Below are 20098 nucleotides of genomic sequence, written 5' to 3'. Positions count from 1 at the left end.
ACACTAAATTGTACTATAGACCCAGAACTGATTTATTCATGAAATCCCTTAAGGAAGGAGATTTAAAAGCTTCTGGCAAATCCTAACAAATGATAAAGTCAGACTTTACAACATATGTGATATACGAGAACAGGCATAACCCAACCTGCCCAGGCAGAGTGGGCTGAGTTCTTAAAATCCTAATCCCAGTCTAATAGAATATGATTTTATTAGAGCTTTGTCTTTGTTTGGTGTAAGTTGGGCCAATTTTTATCTATTTATATAAATACTGACAAAACATTGGTTGCAGGACAGATTCTGGCACAAAATTCGTGGAATTGCTCCAGGTGTGGTCACTTATCACAGTGGGATCTTCAGAGCAGTCAGGTGACTTATTCTAATTCTTCAGAGGCAGTATCTTCCCTGATCTGGTATGAGAGATATGAACAAGGAATTTAGAGTGTTATGGATCCCTGAGGGTTGGAGCTGTAAAATTATGCAGAAAGGTAGAATAAAAGTATAGTAGAATACATACTATTTTGTAACTGGGAAAAAAAAGCACATACCAAATTTTCAAATATGATGTTTTTCATTATAAAATTAGAAAAGGACATCAATGTTTCAGTCCTTCAGAAGAAATGTGAAAAATTTAATGTATGTGGGCTTCATGTTCTTTTTTTTTTTTTTTTTTTTTTTTTGATACTGGGGATTGAACTCAGAGGCACTTTTAACACTAAGCTGCATCCTCAACCCTTTTTAAATTTTTTATTTAGAGACAGGTTCTCACTAAGCTGCTTAGAGACTTGCTAAGTTGCTAAGACATGCCTTGGACTTGTGATCCTCCTGCCTCAGCTTCCCAAGTCGCTGGGATAACAGGCAAGCACCACCGTGCCTGGCCCAGCATTTATTCTGAGAAACAGAGGAAACAATTCCCTTATATAGCACCACTGTTTCAGTGTCGTGGGCCTCGTGACATCTAATGTTATACATAGATAGGTTCCCTCAGCAGATAGATCAGGCAGGTAGCACACAGTGACCTAAGATGGTTTTGAGGACCAGGCCTCCTGCCATGTCTCTGATCATTCTTTTTCCTCGAAGGACCCAGTCAGCAGTTCCAAGTCACACTTTGGCATGTGCTTGAAGGAAGGCTGTTTGAGGTTAAACATTCTGGGGAAAACTTAGAATTCACAATGTGTTGTGCTGCTGGTTGAGAAGAGAGCCAGTATTTTGGACAGCACAAGGGAAGAGTTTCTACTCACTTACTGCACGTCTGGTTTGAGCCAGAGCTCAGTTAGATTGTCTAAATGGGGCAGATAAAACAGATGAGTGGGCTGGGGAGATAGCTCAGTCGGTAGGGTGCTTGCGTTGCAAACACAAGTCCCTGAGTTCAATCCCCAGCACCGCAAAAAAAAAAAAAAAACACAGATGAGTGAAAGATACACATTTCCTACGATGATTGCCTTGGAAGTTCCAGGCTTATTGGAGCAAAGTAGACTGCAAATTGAGGACAGAGGAATGATCCTTCCCCTTAATTGCCTTGAATCTAATTGCAAACCCCAAATGCTGAATTTTTATTGCAAACCCCAAATGCTGAATTTTTATTGGTAAGGGCAAGGTTTGGTCCTTGGAAATTACAATGTCATCTTGTGGAACACAGTCATAGTTGTCTTATGGCTACTATTAACAATGAAGTTGACAATGATTAAAACTTTCTGTGTTTCTATGGTATTTTTAATCCAATCATTTTTATATCTTGTTCCATTTTGGTCTTATTTTGGTGCTAGTAGTAATGTTGAATTACTTTACACTCTCATCATTGTTTACAGATAAATAACCAAAAATCCTGAAGGTGGTCAACTCACTCAGTCACAGAACTAGGTATGAGCAATATGAAAAAGGACCAGAATCCTGGTCCCTGGTTTCTTAGAAATTCCAGGTCATCATGTTGCCACTAGAATTTGAAGAACACAAGACACTAAACTAATTCAACATTTTTGATATGAGTCAAATCACTGTGGGATTATGGTAGGACAATCTCATTGTCACAGGTAAGTATTGGAGGACACAATATTTCCATGGTGATAGAGGATAGGCAAGGAATGATTAAACTGGAATAAAAGTAAGAATGTTTAGAAAAAGAAAGGAATGAGACGGAGTTTCAGTAGTAACTTTACAAGAGATTTTAATAGAAAGTTTTACATTAAAGGAGTACAGGGAAAACATTGTGCAAATATTGTGATAAGATTTGGCTTTGTGTACTCGCAGACTTCTATGAAACACTCATATATAATGTAGGCAATAACAACCTTCAAGAGTTTGACCTTGAGGCCATGTCTATTATTACAGATTAGCTTGAGATGGACTCAACAGAGTGGAGACGTTGTTGTCTATAATCATGGTCAGGAATCAGGCGGAGAAGTCTGTTCTTTGCTCCTAGGCAGACCTGGAGCTTCACTGGCTCCAGCTTCACCACTCACTGCTTAGTGAATGTGGAGGATCATTCTTTGGCTTCAGTTTCCTAATCCATAAAATGGGATAACAGTATGAACCCAGCAAGATTACAAGGGAATTGAAGGAGATAATATGAGTAGAGTTGTTGGCATATTGTTCAAACCATAATAAGTTTTCTGATCCAAATAGAAAGAGAGAAACTTCTCTACTATGGTAAGTTGTTTTTAGCCAAAAACATTTACTACAGAGCAGAAATTCTGCCAAGGACTCAGGGGTACTTCTAACTGCTTATATGGAAGGTTATCTTAACATTTACTCACAATACAATTGAATCTGGAGGCACTTGTTCATCTTTAGCAGACTTTTTCATTACTTGGCAAGAAAAACTATACTAAAATGTTTCTTAAAATTTTTGTTGTTGTTTTATGTGTTTTGAATTTTAATATTTTAACTAATAATAACTAACATCAATATTTATCCTCTAATTTATTGTCAACATAAAAAGATTTTTCCTCATATTTGTCAAGAAAAAATTCATACAGAATTTTTCCCTGACAAATAAGGTTCATACAGAAAATAAGTTCATACAGTAAATGGTCTACATAAAATCAGTTAAATAGTCTGAAACTTATCAAAAATCTGAAATATATATTTAAAAGTGAAATACCTATAGCTCTGGATTTGAAGAGTGAAAAACAAAGTAGAAAATACTTAAATTCTTACAGGAAAATTCAAAATATCTTACTTTCAATAGAAAATGCAGATGATATTTGATAAATTTATATGGAATTCATCTTGCAAATCTTAAAATACAAATAAGCTAGGCAACTGAACTTATGATGTATTATGATTTTGCAAATTAATATACATAAATGAATTGAACAGGTTCTGTCACTTTTTAAAATGAATTAAATACAAGGTAACTCTTCTATTCATTATTCAAATTAAGTAAAGTGGCTGCCATTTTATTTATTCAAATTAAATAAAGTGGCTTTATGAAAAAAAATTTGACCATGAAAAACACTCTTAATAAGTACATTTAAAAGTGAAGTTTTAAAGAACTATGTCTTTCAAAGCAGAAAAAATTTACTTTCCATTACAATCAAATACGCTATTTAATGCCCAATTAACTGTTACATTGAGGATGTCAGAGATGTTTGAGATCCATTTTATCTTCAAAAGAATGAAACAAGTTTAGCTAAAGAAAGAAACAATGCATGGTGGGTTGCTGTGAAGAAAATTTTCGAGTTTAACATTTGAGTTTCAATTTTTGTATTATAATGAATCGGATGTATCCCCATGAAGAAACATATTCTTAAAATAAAAATTAGGTTTGTTGATATATGGACTAGTGACTCAAACTATACAACTATAATACAGATTTGAAAAACTAATCTTATCTTTTATAATATGCTTTTTGAATTAAAAATAAAGCATGTGGTGGAGAAATATACAGTATCTTACTATGTGCACTTAAAAGCAAGATGTACAAAATTAAAATAAGCACAGTGTAATCCAATTATATTTATAGCATGCTCAAAAATGTAGACATTATATGCTAACTGACTTTTGTGTAAAAATTGAGAACTTTAGTCTTTTCTTCTCAAATGAGGAAACCAATTATTTTTTTAAGAAATTTCCTGGGGTTGGGGATTTAGTTCAGCAGCAGAGTCCTTGCCTATCTTGCTCAAGGCCCTGGATTTGGTCCTGGGTCCTGGAAAAAAAAAAAAAAGAAAAATAAGATTTGCCTGTTGGGTGTGGCCATGCAGGCTTTTAACTCCAGTAATTCCAGAGGCTAAGGCGAGAGGATCATAAATTCCAGGTCAGCCTGGAAAACCTAGGGAGACCCTGTCTAAAAATAAAAGATAAAAAGTACTGGGGAGCTGGGCACAGTGGTGCATGCCTGCAATCCCAGTGACTCAGGAGGCTGAGGCAGGAGAATCATGAGTTCAAAGCCAGCCTCAGCAACCTAGTGAGACCCTAAGCAACTTAAAAATTCTGTCTTAAAATAAAATATATTAAAAAGGGGCTAAGTGTGGTTCAGTGATTAAGCACCTCTGGATTCAGGCCCCAGTACCCTGCTCCCTGCCAAAAAAAAAAAAAACTGGGTATATGTCTCAGTGGTAGAGTGCTCCTGGTTTCAAACTCCGGTACTAAAAATAAAAAAAGAAATTGAAGGAAAGGAAAGGAAAAGAAAAGAAAGAAATAGCTTTGAATTATTATGCTCACTTCAACTAGTCCAAAGAGCAAAGTATTTGAATTTCAATTAGAAATCAATTAGAAATCCAACACTTATCATTTCAGTCAATAGGTTATAAATAATTGTATAACAAATTAACATTCCAGACATTCATGATATACCATTGTAAACACATGATGCTTCATTTAATAGTTTCTCATTATGTTTGCAAGAAACTCTGAAATCACAAATTTTACATTATAAAAATTACACACTCACCTTATTCAGTAGGTTAAGATAAAGAGAATAATGGAGCTTCAAACAGTTAAATAGCTTGTAGAGTAGATGCTGATTTTGGGAAGGACACTGAGAAGTACATATGGACATGAAGATATGTATAGACCCTCCCAATTTGTATTAAAGAACATAAGAAAAAACTTTCTTGGCATCTTCTTAGTCACACTTGAACTTGAAATGAAGACCCAAAATCAAATGAACATCTTGTAATGTTTTTTAAAGCCAAACAAAATTAAGTAAGCACATTAGTTGATAAGACTAGCACAAGGTCATTACTCAAAATAAATAGTAAATTGTTAAATAAAAGTTATGTCAATGTTGTGCTTTTGCTTCTGAATTCAAGATAGTATGAATAATTTGGAGGTGCAACTTTAAATACTGCTTAACCCAAAAACTTGGAGTAGTTCAGATGTGAAAGTGAGATGTTACATATTTAGACACTAACAAGAAGAACTCCAGGGACCTCAAAACTGGGCATGGGATCTAGCTTTGAAACTAAGAGATCAGTTTGATAGATTGAAAGTATATACCTATTAAAACTAATAACTGCATATTGTTCACCAAAAAAGGGAAAAAAAGATAAAAAGCAAAACCTATCTCCTGACATTTATTCATATGAGAAATAAGATAGATTCTAGCTGCATGCTAGAATCAGTTGAATGAAAACTGGTATGCACAGAACCGCACAGCATGAGAACATGAGCTACTTGGCCAGAGAGCATAAGTGACAAAGGAAGGGCAAGGGAAGCACTTTAGAAGGGACCACAGAGCTTCATCTACAGAGAGATCACTACAGCAGCCTGGTCTCCTTTTTCTCCCTGTCATCTTCCTTGAAAAAAAAAAATCAGTGGGTTTGTGAGTGTTGGAAGCCTTGGTTAGGAATAATTAAAAGTCATCCCTTTATTTTTTTTAATCCATTCATCTGTTGAAGGACACCTAAGTTGGTTCCATAGTTTAGCTATTGTGAATTGAGCTGCTATAAACATTGATGTGGCTGTGTCACTGTAGTATGCTGATTTTAAGTCCTTTGGGTATAAACCAAGGAGTGGGATAGCTGGATCAAATGGTGGTTCCATTCCAAGATTTCTGAGGAATCTTCATCATACTGCTTTCCATAATGGTTGCACCAATTTTCAGTCCCACCAGTAATGTATGAGTGTACCTTTTCCCCCCACATCCTCGCCAACATTTATTGCTGCTTGTATTCTTGATAATTGCCATTCTGACGGGAGTGAGATGAAATCTTAGAGTAGTTTTGATCTGCATTTCTCTAATTGCTAGAGATGTTGAACATTTTTTCATATATTTATTGATTGTTCTGTGAAGTGGGGCACTAGGGGAAAATTTTATATTAGGTAGAGGGGAGTGAAGGGAGGGGAAGGAATATGGGGGTAGGAAGGATAGTAGAGTGAAACAGACATTATTATCTCATGTACATATACGACGGCATGACCGATGTGATCCTACGATATATAGAATCAGAAAAATGAGACATTATACTCCATTTATTTAGGATTTATCAAAATGCATAAATGCATTCTACTGTCATGTATAACTAATTAGAACAAATAAAAACATTTTTTTAAAAAGTCATCTCCTTCTTAGCATGTGGAGAAAGGACAAAGGCCAGATTTGCCTCGAGGTTCTGCCACTTCATAGCTGTGATTTGGGGAAGTTACTTAACCTCTTGAACCTTTCTCCACATTTTTCAATAAGGACAATAGTAAGTACTTTGCAACGTATGCAGAGATGAAAGGCCATGGTGGGCACTAATTCAGTGGCAACTTGTCTTCCTGTTTCTATGCGCTAGATTTTTTCAACCTGTGTAACATTTCTGTTTCTCTAGTAATTCTTTTTGTTGATATTCCTTTTTCTCCATAGATAAAATCTCTGATGCAGACCTTTCCCCCAAGCCCACGATTTTTCTTCCTTCGGTTGCTGAAATAAATCTCCATAAGGCTGGGACACATCTTTGTCTTCTTGAAAACTTCTCCCCTGATGTTATTAAGGTATTTTGGAAAGAAAAGGATGGCGATAGGATTCTGGAATCCCAGCAGGGAGATACCATGAAGACTAACGACACATACATGAAGATGAGCTGGCTAACTGTGACTGAAGAGTCATTGGATAAAGAGCACAGGTGTATCGTCAAACATGAGAATAACAAAGGGGGAGGCAATCAAGAGGTTCTCTTTCCTGCAATAAAGAAAGGTATGCGTGTTTAAATGTAAATATAAACTTCAGAAATTAAAATTTTTTTTTTCTCAAAAACTTTTCTTTTTCTTAATTTTGAGATCGTGCCTCATGCTTTGCCCAGGCTCATCTTGAACTTGTCACCTTCCTCACTCAACCTCCTCTGTGGGTGTGACTACAGGTGCTCGCCACATTGCCCAGCTTTGGAAAACTTGTTTGATAAAAAAAGTTTCCTACCTTTTCTATGATGTATTAATGTAAAACAATATAAATTCTTAACATCATTACATTTAATGGTAGCATATGCCCTGCTCTTTCACCCAATTAGAATGACTTAGTCTAGAAAAAAGAAGAATTTTTCCTAAGTTTTCTCAGTCTTTGTTTTGTCATGCAAAATATTAAGATCACATGATTTTTTTTTTTTTTTTTTTTTTTTTTTTTTACAAATTGTTAAATGGTTTGTAGGAAACAACAGGGCCACCATATAACCTGGTGATGGATCTCTTGCCAACCATGTGAGAGGCCCTGGGTTCCATCATGTTTGTGCTGCAAACAAAACAAAACAAAACAAAAAGAAAAACAAATAAAACAAAACTACAAACAACATACAGCAAACACCTAACAACTTAGTACATGAGAATGCTAAAAGGAGTTTGCAGGTTTGAAGACTTTAGGAAGTAAGAATAGTCCTGGGTGTTAAATAGGTGTCCAAATGCCCCAAAGTGGCCACAGAAAGCAGTCATTCATGGGCTATCCCAGTGGCTACATCCCTTTTAAATCAGTGAAAGAAATAGAGCAGAACATGTGAAGACCCAGATTTTCCAAGTAAGACTTCATCCTTAGTTTTTGCAATGACAAGTGAGGTCTGAATAGTTGTCCTGGGGATATGCATGATTTGGAATAATAGGGCTGCTTTCCATTTCAGGTTATCTTGGGCATTATATTGCATTTGTGGTAAAAAAGAAAAAAAAAACTTATCTTGAATGAACTTCTACTTCTTCAAGAGTGGAAAAATTATATATGAATGATACTTATTGAATTATAGCCTGTAATCATGGAGCTCAGACTTTTAATGCCTTCCTGTCTCTCTGCGGAACTGATTATATATATTTATTACTTGCACATAAAGCTATATGTATATACACAAACACTTTTGCTCCCACTGTCAAATATTGGGTATGAGTAAGTGACCAGTTCTTGTTTCATTTCTGCCAGGTGTCACCAGGACTGAAGCTTGCTCTAAAGATGAAAACAGTAAGTTTTAGTGTATTTTTCATCATGTCATGCTTTAGCATTTTTCTCTCTTGCATATGTTAACTTTTGTACTTTCCTGGTTTAATGCAGAAAAACAAGAAGGACTAGATATTACAGAATAGATTGAGTCAGATATTAAATTAATGCATCATTTCTAGGCATGATATTAACACAGTCCACTACAGATTTGGGGAAGAAATGACTTCAATTACAGGTTACAGTGACATGCTATGTACCATTTCAACAAAAATACTTCTATTGCTTCTTATGATTTGGGAAAAGGTGATTTCAAGTTATTTCTGGTTTTAAAAAAATGTTCTAGATAGGTGTTAATAAAGTAAAGTGGCACTTGCTGAATGCTTTTTGTGCAGAGGTTCCTGGACTGTGTTGTGCATGCATTTTTTTTTAATCCTCATAATACTCCCATCGTGTGGTATGATCGTTCCCCCAATTTTACAGATGAAGGTGATGAGCTACAATTAATTATATCACTTGCACATGCCACACAGCCGACCTTGGGTTTCAACTCATGCCTTCAAATGAAGAGTTACTCAGTTCTCTATTCTTCCTCTAAGATAGTCTCAGAGTAAGAAATTTCAGTCTTTGTCTTAAGGCAAGATGGACACATGGTGGGGGTTGGAAGTGCAGGGACCTCAGCAACCACAGACTGGACTGTTCCCCCATTCTCGTAATGATCAGTTGTATCCACTTGGGTGAGGGACTTTCACTTTGTAATACTTTGCTCATCTACCAACAGAGAATAATTTGCCAGACTCACCTACATTGAATATGAATGTCTGGCAAAGGGTATCTTTAGCAAGCTGTGAATAAGTTCTAGTTTCTGGCCCTTTTCTCCCGTCATATGCACACAGAAGATGATAGGAAGCATTAGTTCCAGCCCTGCTCACCTTTCCTCTGTTACCAGTGCCCCGGGATCTGAATCTCAGCTGCCACACCAGCAAGGAGAGCCTGGAACCCACGTCTGACCAAGAGCAGGGAGTTATGGACACATTTCTTGACATTTCTTTCTACACTCAGGGTCAATGATTCTTGAGTTCTGATCTATGAAAATGGAACATGTACGTGGAATTCTCCATAGGAAGAGACTTGTCCTTGTGGCTCATTGATTAACTACTATGGCCTACTGTCATTATCTTTAGTTCTTATATGAATCACATATTACTTGTAAAACTTCAAAGGATATTATGTATAATTACCCCAAAATGCTACAGCATCAACAAGACATTCAGGTAAGAAAGGTGACTGTGACCCAGCAACCTATTGTCTCCCGAAATTTTGCATAACTACTTTCTTCTATTTTTCATAGTGCCCTCTTTTCTAAAGTCTCCCACTTGCTCTGCTGTGAACACCACCAAACTCCACCAATTAATCCCTCTAATGGTCCCATTGCATGCAGGCATAGTCTGCAATGTCTCACATGTTTCTAAATCAGCAACTCAAATTTATACTTAGGATTAATCTTTTGATGTCTAGGTCATTTATTGCCCTTGGAAATGTGGAATCGCAGAGTAGATTAGAATTTCTTCTCTAAGGTCATATTGCTGGAGCCAAAATCAGGGACTGCCACTTAATAAATGCTTGACATCAATAAAATTACTTTTATCCATACCCTCAGATCTTTAGTGCACAGATGGGAATGTAGATAATTTTTCTTCTTCTCAGAGCTAGTTTTAAAGATTAAATAAAACTAAATCTTTAAATGCAAAGCTCTTAGAATACTGTTTAGCATTTTGTTAGTAGTTAATGAATATTATCTACTATTTTTAGTTTAAGACATATTGGAGTTGAAGAAAATCTAAAACCTAATCATCACACATTTGACCCCTATGGACCTCAAACATTAAAAACAAACCTTACTTTTTGTCATTGAGAAGGTTCTGAGTATGGCAAAAGCTGTTAATGGACTTGACTTGCAAGTTGTTGGTTCAGGTGGGGGTGACAAATGTTGACTTTTGAGGTTTGGCGTGGGTGGTGTCACTTCAGTGCAGGTCACTAAAAATAAACATCCGTGGCACCCTCCCCCATGAGGGGGTTCTTTCCTGTCAAAGAAGAGGGGAAATGAATTGCACATTTTTTTTTTTTTTTTTTAGATACACTGAGACTGCAGCTCACAAATACCTCTGCCTACTGCACCTACCTCCTCCTACTCCTCAAGAGTGGGGTCTACTTGGCCATCATCACCTTTTGTCTGCTAAGAAGAACAGCTGTCTATAGCAATGGGAAGAGCTCCTAACAGACAGTGGCACGACAGGGTCATGTTGTGTTCTTCGTTTATTGTCCAGTAGAGTGTCTGCTGAGGAGCTGTGTGGGCTTGCTTGCTAAACATGGGCTTCTTAATTTCTTATGTGTATTACTCTGTCCTTACTGCAGGAGAGTTTCAAATTCACTCATGTACTCAGGAACTTCACTGTAACAACAAAAAATAACCTATGGTGGCCCCTAATTCCTTTGTCTCCACAGTCCCCATCAGCCCCTCCAGCCAGCCCAAATCATGGCAGCTTTGGTGAGGACAGAGTGCTGTTTCTAGTCATGCCCTTAGTGCCTTTTAAGCAGAGACCATCTTAAAGTGTTCCATTCTAATCACCCTAAAGCAGCTTTCTTTGCTACTTTATTCTAGACTTTTCATAATAGATACAATATATTTTTAAAAACTTGAATGTCTACATTTGTTCATGCATATTTTAATATGATGAAATTGAATTGAAAGTCCAGTGTGAGAAACAAATTATAAACATTCTAATTGGGGTGAGATGAAATCATAAGGTAGTTTCAATTTACATTTTTCTTATTCCTAGAGATGTTGAACATTTTTTTGTATATCTGTTGATTGCTTGTAGATCCTCTTCTGTGAAGTGTCTACTCATTTCCTTAGCCCATTTATTGATTGAGTTATTTGTATTCTTGGTATAAAGTTTTTTGAGTTCTTTATAGATTCTGGAGATTAGTGCTCTATCTAAAGTGTGTGTAGCAAAGATTTTCTCCCACTCTGTAGGCTCTCTCTTCACATTGTTGATTGAAGGACTTAAAATCAGCATACTACAGTAACACAGCCACATCAATGTTTATAACAGCTCAATTCATAATAGCTAGATTGTTGAACCAGCCTAGATGCCCTTCAATAGATGAATGAATGAAGAAACTGTAGTATACATACACAAAGGAATATTATTCAGCCATAAAGAAGAATAAAATTATGGCATTTGCAGGTAAATGGATGGAGTTGGAGAATATCATGCTAAGTAAAATAAGCCAATCCCAAAAAACAAATGGCAAATGATTTCTCTGATAAGTGGTTGATGAAAAATAATGTGGGGTGAGGTATGGGAAGAATGGAGGAAGGATGGATTGTGTAGATGAAAATGAGGATGAGGAGAGCGGGCAGGGGGAGGAAAGATAATAGAATGAGGCAAACATCATTACCCTATGTGCCCTATGATTATGCAAATGGTATGTCTCTACTTCATGTACAACCAGAGACACTATAGTTGTACCCCGTATGTGTGATTCAAAATAAAAAAATAAAAATAAAAAAAGATTGTTTCCTTTAGATCTACTCCTTGATGCTCCTGCACTTACCAACACCTCTTTCAGCCATATGCTGTCCCTCTGTTTAGAGATGGGGAACTCTCCCTGCCCTGGGAAAGCAGACACAAAGGCAGGAATCTTTGAGATCACTGAGAACTTTGTGGGGCTGACATCACTGGCTGGGCACTATGCAGCCTCTCCTGTGATTTTAAGTCTGAGCCCCTTTCTTCCCCCAGTGCAGCTGGGCAGTCCTGAACTTGAGCAGTGCAGGGAGGGAGAAAGCTGGTCGTGGGGGACACAGAGTGGGTGGGGGTGGGCACTGGTATGGCTGATGGTGTTTTATTTTCTCAGGCTCCTTTTGTTTCTGTGCTCTGTCAAATGTGGTTGATTCTTGGAAAAGGCTCAGAGTCAAATCAGCCCCTCTGGTTAAGGCAGTGCAAGGACAGCTGGGGTGTTAGAAGAAGAGTTGAGGGTTTAACCACCACCACCAACTTTGTCAGTTTTGGAAAGCCTCAACTAGTGGAAGGAAGCATCCACCTTTACACAGTTAGGCAAGGATGGGACCTCCTCTCCTGCTGTGGCATGCTGGGCTCTCTGTGTTGGATATGCAAAGTGTGTTATATCCTCTGTGGGAGGGGTTGGAATCTCATGCTCAGGATTGTTCAGACAACACACCTTCTGTCCACTCCCCTGATACTGTTCTGCTTTTTTTGTCTTTCTTTCTTTCTTTTTTTTTTTTTTTTTTTTTTTGTTGTTGTTGCTTATTTGTTCATTTTTGCTTTTGTGGTATTGGGGTTCCAATGCAGGACTCGAGCATGCTCTCTCTGCACGCTATGGCTGAGTTACATCCCCACCCCTCTTGACACTGTTCTGAAGGAAAGAGCAAAGGACAACTGAAGCCCCAAGATAATACTTAACAGTTTACCAAGTGTCTGACTTTTCTCAGGTATTTGATTTGAGGATTCTGGTAACTTTGGTTTCATTTTCTAAGTATAGACCAAGCAGGAAAGCCCATATCCTTGAAGTCATTAGCCTAGGTACCCGTAGATGTGGGCAACAGCAATATACTGCAGGAGCATAGAGACACAGAAGCCCTGAGTTCAAAGGCATCATTGAATATCATACACAGAATCAAATACTCCCTTTTCAGAGAAAACATGACATCAGATTCAACATTAGTGTGGCTTTACATATGACATTAATATCACATAAATAGTGTTTGGAGTCAGTCAGAAGAGGGAAGTCAACTTACAGATATAAATGAAGGTGGTCGAGGCTGTAATAAGGAGTTTATCTCAGGACAAGATCATGGCAGCATTAGCAACCTGAAAACTCTAAACTTCAGAGAGATCTGTTTCTACAAGAAGACACATTCTCCTACAGGGCTCTGCCTCCCACCATGTGTGTGCTCAACCTGCTTCAGCTCTGAGCTCTCCAGGCTCCTGGCTTCTCCTCCTCTGCAGAGGGCCTGCCCTCAGCAGCCACAGGGGGCGCTAGAGAACTGGGCTGAAGCAGAGAAGGCAGGTTCTCCTCCCAGCACCACCCCTTATTGGTAAACAGCTGGGTTGTCTTCTCAGGCAGCTCCTCAGTTACTTCCTCCTGCCTCTGACTCAGTCAGGAAGATCAGCTGTAAGGCACTGTTGGAGGAATCACTTCCATTCTGAGCAGGATTTGAGTTTTGAGAGGATTTTTTTTTTCTCCTGTTATCATCTGGTCCTTTCCTTCTAAGCCCTAGGGAAGAAGTCATGTGGATTCTAGCCCTACTTCTAGAGGTCCTGCCTCTTGGTAAGCATGTGGCATAGATGCTCAGGATGTACTTCCCCCATTGGCAAGCCATAGTAAAGAATTCACATTCTCCTTTCTCATTAAGTTTTATTGTTGTTACCATTCCAGGCAGTCAAACATTTTCCAGTTTGGAAGAGAGAATGATGTCAGTCACAAGTTCACCTGGGACATATGTGGTAATCTCTTGTGATTTACATGAAGCAAGGAACTATGTCCACTGGTACCAATTCAAGGAGGGGAAGGTTCCATGATGACTTCTCTACTTTAATACTTTGAATTCCAAGGTTATGGTGGACTCAGGAATCAGTTCAAGGAAATATGATGCTTATAAAGTCAGAGATGGGAGTACGAAATGTGGAAGAAAGTGACTCTTCTGTATATTACTGTGCCTACTGGACTAGCACAGTGGTTCAGACCTGCCTTTGTCTGTACACAGAGTGTTGCTATGTCTGCTCCTGGTACACAGTTAGATCAGCCCCCATTCCATTTCCAGCCCCTGACCTCACTGTGCTCTGAACAAAGGGAAACCATGAACCCAAACCTAACTCCCACCCTCTATCTACCCCACTCCCCTCTCAACAGTTATACCCTGCCCCCATTTGCACCCCAAGACCAAACTCCTGAACTGCTGTCTCCTGTCCTGGCTAAGCATCGTGGCTGACAGCATCATTCTTTCAGATCTCCTAGGGTCTGGTGGAGGCACATTCAATCTGCTGGCTAGGAACACAAGGTCACTTAGGGTTGATCAGTTAAAGGTGACATTTAGGAGAGAATTGTGGAAGGCAAGCTGCAGTTCCATTGTGTCATTTTTCCAGCCATGACCTACAGATAATGTCTGGGAATGACTGATTCATTACTCAGAATTATGAAAAAGATAGAATGAAATATTTGTGCTTCATGAAGACCTCATGCTGGTAGTCATAATTCTTATTATTTTGAACAAACTGATATTTCCCTCACCATAAGCAACCATGGTACTGCTGGTATAAGTGAGAACATAGGAAAAAGTGATTGTTGTAAATATGCTAACTTTTGTATCTACCCACACATCAGAGAACATTACTTCAAGAAATTGAGTTGCAAAGATCTAGTTAGCCATTTTGTTTGTTTAAAAAGATGGTTTGTTGCTTTGCTGGCAAAGGAGAGACACAGGGAACTCCTGTCCCAAAGACTGTGATCCTGCCCATCAGCAGGAACAGGGAGCTTTTAAAGAGGTGACTCAAAGACTACATTCCATGTGTTCTCTGTCTGGAGGTGTAATTCTCTTGTTAACTTGGGAGATAGTTCTGAGATCTTCTGGTACCATTCCCAAGGTCTGGATTATTTTGTTCCTTTTGTGTGTATACTCAAGGACACATAAATCTGCCTAGGATGGGGAAGAAAGGTAATCCTGTTTCTCCTGAATTTAGGGATGGGGAGAGATTAGGGAGAAGCAGGGAGAGAAGAAGAAAAAGAAACATGCCCATTTTAAAAATAAGTTGCAGTGGCAGAGCAGCAAGGGCCATATTAAAAGCATAAAGTGGACCACTGTTATAGTTCCCCACTGTCAATTTCCACTTTCCATTTCTACGGAAAAATGGATCAGGACATCTCCAAACTGCTTCCTGCTAAGAGTGGGTGAAATTGGGGGAAGTAACCCAAAGTCCTTGTTCTCTCTCAGGTGGGGTGTGGATAGTTAAGAGCATCCAGCATCAGAGCAGTCTAGAGGTCCACAGCGGCAGATGGAAGGTATCTGGACAAGTCATACATAGTCATATACAAGGATCACGCAAATGGCCAAAGTTGTCACGACTTTCCTGAGTCAGTTTCCTGTTTCTCAAAGTGCACCATGATGGAACAAGCAACCTGTACTGTTCAGGGAGAGAATGTGGGAGTGCTCCAAAGCCAAAGGAGCTTAGGCAGCTGCTGGGATGGTCCCTCAGTCCCTTCCTTTATTCACAGGAACAGCTCCTCTGGTTTGACCTGAGGCAAGCTCACCTGTCTCCTAACTCTCCTGCAGTTGACTCTCAACAAGTTCACCAGCACCATGAATCCTCAGCATGGAAGTGGGTTCCTTGGAGAGCCAGGACTGCCCAAGAAAGCCAGGGTCTGCTATCAAGTCTGTTCTTCGGTCCCATCTGGGATGCCAACTTTGCTGCCAAAATGTTTGGTCCTTGTCCCTGATGCCAATCTGATAATGAGTATACAGTTTTGTGATAAAGGAAAAAGAAGGTTTATTGTTTAGGTTATCAAAGGAGAAACAGGGAACTCCTGTCCCAAAGGCTGTGATTCTTTCTGGTTGGCTATTGTTAGTGATTCATGAACCAGGTGGCCTCACTGGAACACAAATGGGAGCTCTGCTGGGTGTGACAAGTGTTCGTGATTGCAAGACAGTGCAGGGAGCACATTGGTGACATCAGGTTTCTCTCCTTGTCTGTGTGGTGTAAGGCCTGGTGACTTCCTTACCATGCCTGCAACTGTGGACTGAGCCCCTGTGATTGATTGATGTGAATCCCCTATTAATCTCTTTCTTTTCATATTGTTTGCAAATTGGCTTGTTTGAGTCTTTAGTGGTTATTTCCTGATTTCTCCGAAGGTTCAATGTTAAAATTAAACAACTTAGGTTTTAGGGTTTTCCTTTTGTTTTGTTTTTGTCTTTTTGATACCAGAGACTGAATCCAGGGGTGCTTAAACACTGAGCCACATCCAAGCCCCCTTTTTTTATATGCATGTTTTATATATAAAATATATAATATTTTATATAACTATATTAACACGTATTAATACATTATACATATTGATACATATTAACACATATATAATATATTAATACATATTAATACATATAAAATATAATATATTAATACATATTAATACATATAAAATATAATATATTTTATATATTAGAGACAGGGTCTTCCTGAGTTGCTTTAGGGTCTCATTAAGTTGCTAAGGCTGGCTGGGAACTCATGATCCTCCTGCCTCAACATCCTGAACTGCTGGGATTCCAGATGTGCATCACGGTGCCTGGCAACAGTGTAGGTTTAACGAGAGGGATTCTTTGCACAATGACTCCATTTTGGGTTAATCTGTTAATTTCCTTGTACACAAGCACAAGCTCCATCTATAGACGACCTCCCACAAATTTTGTTTAACATACCTCCTGTTGAAATTCACCCTACAGTCAATCTATTCTCTTCTAAAAGAACAAAGCTAAACTTTCTATCCACTTCTACCCTCTTTTATTGACAGACATGCCATTAACTAGATTTTCTTTCAAATTATCATTTTCTCAATAGTTAAAATTAACAGTCTCTTTGATGAACAATTATATCAAGATATTGTATTTTTAAAATCAAAAAGTCATACAGGGAAAGGATGATTGCTGCCTATTCAGCCATGTTTGGGGTTGTAAAGTTAATCCAGATAAGAGGAGACTGAACAGTGCTGGAGGGCTTGACTGTGATTATCAAGGGAAATAGGCTTGTAGTAATTTCAAATTTCATGTTCTGAAATTTCATTTGTTGATGGCATAGAGAAATGCAATGGATTCTGCAAGGGTATGTGTGCATTTTATCCAATAGTCTTGCTGAATTATCTCATTAATTTTTATCTTATTCATTGATTCTTTAATTTTTCATGTTACCTGCAAACAAAATCAATTTTATTTCTATTTGACATTCCTAACATTTATTAATTTTGCATTTTTAATGCCCTGGTTGAGACTTCTGGTCCAATATTTAATAAAAGTGAAGTGACTGGCATCCTTGTCTTAGTCCTCATCTCAAAGGAAAAGATGCATGTGTTTCAGACTCAAGTATGTCACACAGTGACCACTTCTTGTATGGGTTTGTGTCCCTCGTTACTTATTCATGTTTCAGTTTAAATTTATTAGCAAAGTTCTACCATTTACCCTCAAAAGATCCTGAATATAGTATTGCTAGACTTATTCCTAGCTATTTTACACTACTTACTGGTTTGTGTATGGGAAAATTTTGCTATATACTTCTCACTCTTTATTGCTGTGATATAGAACTGCTGCTGATTATTTTCTGTGTCAATAGTCTATTAAAAAACTGTGGTGCATTTTGGTACTAGGCTTATTTATATGAAAGTTTTCTAGTTTGTAATAGTATCATTAGCAAATCATGACATTTTTGCCTTTTTCATTTAAACATGTGAAAATAGAAAATGTTTTTTTGTATGTTACCTAGTATATACAAAAATGGACAATTTTAAAATTCAAGATTACTAATATAAATAGTGGTTGTTTTAGTCAGTTTTTTTTTCCCTTACTGTGACCAAAAGACATGACAAGAATAATTTTAGAGGAGGAAAAATATATTTGGGGGCTCAGTTATCTCAGTCCACAGACAGCCAACTTTATTGCTCTGGGTTCAAAGCAGGACAGAACATCATGGCAGAAGAGTGTGATAGAAGAAAGTGGTTCAGAACAAGACACCAGAAAGAGAGTGAAAGAGAGAGGGAGAGGGAGGAAAGGAAGAAGGGATGGGGGCAGAGAGAGAGAGAGGTGGGGAGAGAGAGGGAGTACCTAGGCACTCCCTTCACCACAGACAAAGTATAAATCCCAGAGACATGCCCCCAATGACCCCTCTCCTCCCACCACACCCTACCTGTCTACAGTCACCACCCAGTTAATCCCTATCAGGGGATTAACACTCAGATTAGGTTGACTAGGTTAAGTTTTTCATAACCCATTCATTTTACCTCTTAACACTATTGCATTGTCTCACACATGAGCTTTGGGGGGACACCTCATATCTTACCATAACCGAGTGGGTATTCCCATCCTGCCTCAGCTGTTCCTGGTCCTGTACCATTGAAGGAGTCACCTGCATTTCTTTTCTTCCCTTCACAGTGAGTAGCAGGGAAGCCCCTGGAACAAGACCCCTCTCCTGTCTTCAAGTTTCTAAGCTTTGGTGACTTCTTAGCCAAGTGGGAATTTATACTGCACTACCTATGACTTTCTTTTTAAAAAGGTGTTGCTCATCTCACATCTGTTATAAAAGCTATTGACTAAAAATCAGAAGACTAATAGTGCTGTTAAAAATGTGAAGGAAAGACTCCCCCAAGCAGCCCAGCCCCCTCCGGTGGGAAGCGCCTCTCTAGGCTAGCTTCCCGGGGCAGACCGCCCAGTGAGAGCCTCTCAACGCAGAGCCAGCCACAAGTCCCCAAGCCAGTGGAGATATTCGACACGCAAGCAGCTTCTGGGACCAGGGCTGGGGAGCCAGAGACCTCTCCAGGCAGCATTGTCCCCCTCCAGCTGCAGGCTTTTTCCACGGGGCGATCCAAGATGGCGGACTAGAGGGTGACTGCATCTCCAGTTGCCCCAGAACTCAGGATTCAAGAAGGGGAGGCATTGAGAGACTCAGACTAAGATAGAACCACGGGGTGAGTCTCCCCTACCCAGCGAAGCTCAGCTGGGTGGCAGGCCCGGATTCGAGTGGCTTATTAGAGTGGGACAGGGCAGATAGCGTCTCCCCCAGGCAGCTCTGTGCACTCTGGCGGTGGGCTCCGCCCACAGGGACAGATCCTCCAGCCTCTCGAAACAGGCCCCCCCAGCGAGAGCCCTTCTGCACAGAAGCAGCGCGGCCAGCTCCGGCCCGCCCCGGCCAGCTCCAGCCCGCCCGCAGGTTGCTTCAGTGACCAGCACAGGGCGCCACGGACTTCCCCAAGCAGCCCAGCCCCCCTCCAATGGGAAGCACCTCTCTAGGCTAGCTTCTTGGGGCAAATCACCCAGTGAGAGCCTGTCTACACAGAGCCAGCCACAAGTCCCCAAGCCAGTGGAGACCTCCGACCTACAACCAGCCTCTGCAACCAGGGCTGTGCAACAAGAGACCTCTCCAGGTCTCTCTCCCTGGAACCAGTAGCGGGCTAGGGGCAGCATTCTTCGGAAGCACTGCATTATCAAATTAATCCAAGACTTCTGGCTACTGAAGGCTGGTCGGTGATACACTGGAAATCTACAGGGTCACTATAAGCCAATAGAGGAAATCTACAATATCACAGAGTCCCATTGACATCTGACCAATATGAGAAAACAAGGGAAGAAAATGTCCGAAACAAACCTAGATACTATATCAATAAAACCCAATGACAGCACAGCAGAAGAAATGTCCGAAAGGGAGTTCAGAATGTACATAATTAAAACAATCAGGGAAGCAAACGAGGAGATGAAAGAACAAATGCAGGCATTAAATGATCGCACCAATCAACAGTTAAAAGATCAAATAACAGAAACAAAAGAGCATTTCAATAAAGAGTTAGAGATACTGAAAAAAACCCAAACGGAAATCCTTGAAATGAAGGAAACAATAAACCAAGTTAAAAACTTCATAGAAAGCATAAACAGTAGGATAGATCATCTGGAAGACAGAACCTCAGATATTGAAGACAAAATATTTAATCTTGAAA

The 20098-nt window shown here is 39.2% G+C and overlaps 1 long non-coding RNA gene and 1 gene segment (V, D, J or C); both read left to right on the top strand.

Annotated features, from left to right (window-relative positions):
* Positions 1–12104, top strand: part of LOC306668421 (T-cell receptor gamma chain C region DFL12-like) — a 38519-nt gene extending 26415 nt beyond the window's left edge. Inside the window, exons 4-6 of the C gene segment in view lie at positions 6788–7117; positions 8315–8353; positions 10465–12104.
* Positions 12105–12640: 536 nt separating this feature from the next.
* LOC306668428 lies at positions 12641–16519 on the top strand. The gene is made up of 3 exons (XR_013765867.1): positions 12641–12845; positions 13629–13684; positions 13793–16519. It is a non-coding gene; the product is annotated as an uncharacterized lncRNA (long non-coding RNA).
* Positions 16520–20098: the final 3579 nt, after the last annotated feature.

Source organism: Sciurus vulgaris (genome assembly GCF_902686455.1).
Source record: "Sciurus vulgaris genome assembly, chromosome: 8".
Classification (NCBI taxonomy): domain Eukaryota; kingdom Metazoa; phylum Chordata; class Mammalia; order Rodentia; family Sciuridae; genus Sciurus; species Sciurus vulgaris.
The sequence above is the reverse complement of the archived record's forward strand: the minus strand, read 5'-3'. Positions and strand labels throughout refer to the sequence as shown.